This window comes from Vicia villosa, unplaced genomic scaffold (genome assembly GCF_029867415.1).
Source record: "Vicia villosa cultivar HV-30 ecotype Madison, WI unplaced genomic scaffold, Vvil1.0 ctg.004227F_1_1, whole genome shotgun sequence".
In the NCBI taxonomy this organism is placed as follows: domain Eukaryota; kingdom Viridiplantae; phylum Streptophyta; class Magnoliopsida; order Fabales; family Fabaceae; genus Vicia; species Vicia villosa.
The window spans coordinates 164,482-168,667 of record NW_026706394.1 but is presented as its reverse complement, the minus strand read 5'-3'; the positions used below and the strand labels follow the sequence as shown (position 1 = coordinate 168,667).

Genomic DNA, 4,186 nt, shown 5'->3' with positions numbered 1-4,186 from the left:
TACAAATATTCACAAAGTATACGAATTTGCATACAAAACGGGAAATTATTCAAACGGTATTAACAAAAAGTATCGATAAGTGCAACAAATTACATACACAAAATAATGCCATTTTGGCACTTATCTGGTTGTGTTTTTGTTTCAAGCAAAGAGTTTATGGCGGAGGATGTGAAGTTTTTGGCGATTTCACAGCGGTGTGCGATTTTGCGGTGGTAGATTTGTCGTAAAGCTTCAAACTATCTGCATTTATTTTGTGCATATTAATTGGTATGTTATATGTGCAGATTTTAGGGTTTCTTCTCCATAAATATATTCTGATTTTAGGATTTCAATGTGAGAAAAATGAAGCACAGCATTGGAAGTAGCTCCAAAACGCGTGCTGGCCAGCCACGGTTGCCGGGGAAAACTGTTGCTGTTAGAATAGAGTCAAGGTAAGAAATTAATCAAGGTACTTGGTTTCAAAGGTGAGAAGTTATATTTTAATATGATTCTGTTTTGACTAACATTGAAAGTTTTTTCGATACTTAGCTTCATCAAACGCGCGAATTTGTTGGACTGGCTATTGAAACCTGTCATAAAAGTGAATTCTCGACCGCTCTCTGTTGCAAGTTTGAATTGGTGAGAAATTGATATTTATTTGTAGATAAATGATTCTCGACTGCTCTCTGTTGCAAGTTTGAATTTTTAGGCGGACAAATCAATCAAGGAACAACACTTCACAAATCAGAAATTCATAGAAGCAGTAAGTAAACATTGAGGTTCATAAAATTGTATTTTGTTTTCCATTTTGATATATATAATATATAATGATGCTTTATTTTTGTATTTTACTCAAATTTGAAGTACTTGATCTGTAATAAGTATATATTGATTTTGCGCCGCTGGGAAGTGCAAATAGAAAGCCTTATGTAGATTCTGCACCGATACATCGCGCCTTACCAGGTGAGCTGCTCTTTGAGGTATTGTATTTGAGGAGATTTAGCTATACCAACCGGTCGTGATTTCTTGACATTGTGTGATATAATGCAGCGAGATTAGTTCCTTTGTGTGTGCGGTATGCTTCTACTTCAGACCACTCATATGCAATAAAGTTTTCTTCTTGCTACATCTAAATATGTATAAATAGATTGCTACACTGTAATCAACTCAGTTGAGACACACTGTTGCATTTAATAGAATTCATATAAAAACTACTTTTGAAAGGTTTGATATGTTCTAGTTTTGGGATCGAATTTGTGTAATTCTTTGTAATTTTGATCAGTTTTTTCTTTTTCGTCTTACCACTGGAACAGGAGATGAAGTGAAAATGTGATGAAAAATGATTTCATAGGTTCTATTAGGACTGATTATTTTAAAAAAAAAAATGTGATACATGTCTTACCATAACAAAGGATCGGAAAGCCAAGAAGCTCAAAGTTGTTTACGAGAAACTCTCTTGCGAAGGATTCACTGATCATCACATTTAACTTGCTCTCTCTGCTCTTAAGGTACCAACAAACTTACTTAATTACCCCCATTCCTTTCTTAAATTTTCCAGAATCTACTACATTTGAGATTCAAATTTTTTCAATCACCTAAGATTTTACTACATTTGAGTCAGCTCTTGATTGTTTATTCCTCAATTTGCTCGGAAATGAACTTTCATTCAAGTTTTCCATTGGGACTTCATCTCATTATAATCAAGGTTTATGGAGATTGATTGTGTGTTTATAATGCCTCATACTTATTGTAGTTCATAAACTCGCTTGAATTTTGGAGAATGATTGTGTGTTTATAATGCCTCTGCAGGGGGCTCTGTTGGTGTTATAATAAACCAACATGACACTTCAACTTCCATAGTGAATCCGATCATCACAGAAACTAAGGACCAGGTTCTAGAATCTCCTGTCTTAATCAAGAGACAGTTAAATAATGATACTTTAAATTCTTGCCAATCATTTCAACCAGATTGGATTAGGCAATATGTCGAGCAACAGGAAGAAGAGGTAATTTAACCATGTCATTCTTAGAATTCATATTATCCTCTAATATTTTCCATTATCAATCAATTGATTGCATGACCTCTAATAATGAAAATGCACCAATCTTAATTGTATGGTTTGCAGGATCAAAATACTTCTTGGGAAGATGACACTTTTTACGAAAATAGTGCTGCAAACAAGGTGTTTTTCATTTTCTTCAATATTAGTAAACATTTGGCTATTCTATTCCACCACCAATGTGTGTTTTTGATACTTACTTTTAGGTGAATGTAGAAGGAAACAATATGGGTGAACTAATTGATTTCAACAAACTCGAGGGAACCTGGCGCCTCCAGTATACTTCTGCTCCTGATGCTCTCATTCTATTCCAAGTTGCTGCTACATTTCCTTTCTTTCACGTATTCTATTACGAAACTTTAACTATGCTTGTGAAATGTTTTTCTCGTATTGTTATTATACCGCAATGAGATAGGTTGGACAGGTATTTTCGAAATTCGAATGCCGTGATAACTCTACCGGAGGTGTTATTCGCAATGTCGTCCGCTGAAGTATTCCAAATTTATTAGAGGTAAGTAATAATACACTATCGAACCTTAGATGGTTTACATGATAATTTCACCTATATTTGTCTTTAAGGGTGTGTTAAAAAATGTTAGAAATTTAAAATGCTCAAAACTTAGCTTGACCCTTAACCTCTATTGTTCTCTCTCACCTTCAGCCCAACTCTTGTAGGAACAAAAAGGTGCTACATTGCTTGTATCCGCCAAATTCACTCTTGTATCTTCCCGCAATATTTACCTTCAATTCCAAGAGGTAATTATTTTTACTTCTATGAACATGTTTTTTTCTACAATGATTGGGAATCTTATCTCATCAGATGATAGGCACTTTTGTTACATGATGCTTAATCTTTCCTTATCCAATTGGTTTATATCATGTTGTTATAACAAATATGCAATTTATGCCTAGCAGATCACACTTCAAGATATAAATATTAGTGAACAAGTCCAGGCTCTAATATCTCCAGTAATACTACCACGACCTTTTATAAGTTTGCAGGTAAATCTCAACCTTAATTTTGCCTCTTGCATTCATAATTTGCATGCACTATCTTACTGGCACTCAATAATACTGAGATCCCATTGACACCGGTAACTTATGCCACCAAAACGTTTATGCATCATAAAGTGCAATGCTATGGTGATATAGTTTTCTGTGAGCGAGGACCGGTGCACACCTGCTATGCATATGGCCTAGTGTTTAACTCATAGTGTACTTTTTTCCTACAGATCTTGCAACATCTTCATACTTTCAAAGCTCAAATTCCTGTGACAGATCCAAGAAGGTATACATATGATGCGCCACTTTGTTGAAATATTTAAAGTGTCTATATTGACAAATTACACACTAATGCTCTTTTGAATTGTCGGGAATCGGTAGGAGGATTGTATTATCTGAGTTATTTGAATGATAATATGCTTTTAGGCCCTGCTGTTGGCGGAGGTGGTGTATTTGTGTTTGCAAGATCCCAATCACTTTACTTATGAGCATTGATCAGTAAGTAGTTCAAGAATTGTACTGCTTGACAGCAATATAATTGTAACACTCCATGAGCCACAGTTACAGAACATATGAAGAAGAAGAAACATATTGGAAGCCTTAAAACCCACAATGGATTCTCCTCAATGTAATTGTTGTATAATATTATTTGATCTTACTACTTTTTTTGGGAAGGGGAGGGCATGTTGTAAATTTGTTTTGTATATATTCGATTTCACTTTCATTAGTGTATATTGATATTGATATAATGTAACTTTTGATATCAAATGTCGAGATGATGATAGTTCAATTGAATTTCAGTTTATAACAAGTAGTTCATGACACTCGAAATCTTATCCTTAGGATTTAATTTGCCTAATATATAAATGAAGTTGTTTAGTTCTATTGAAAATGAATTGGAACTTGATGGTGTCAGTTACATGATACTATACTTATAGGATTGGGATTTTGTGGTAAAATAACAACAATAGTCAGCAATAGCAATATAATCTCCAAATAATAATAATGTTCAACTCTTTATCAACCAATAAATGAGCCATCAGCATATAATAATTGTGTGTTTGGAAAGCCTTTCTCATTTTCACCAAACTCCAATTAATTTCTCTTCTTCTATCTCTATATGGAGAAGAAAATTTCAACAGAGG

At 34.0% G+C, this 4,186-nt stretch overlaps 1 pseudogene; it reads left to right on the top strand.

The window, feature by feature from the left end:
• The first annotated feature begins 342 nt into the window (after positions 1-342).
• On the top strand, positions 343-3,529 carry LOC131641896 (probable plastid-lipid-associated protein 10, chloroplastic; annotated as a pseudogene).
• Positions 3,530-4,186: the final 657 nt, after the last annotated feature.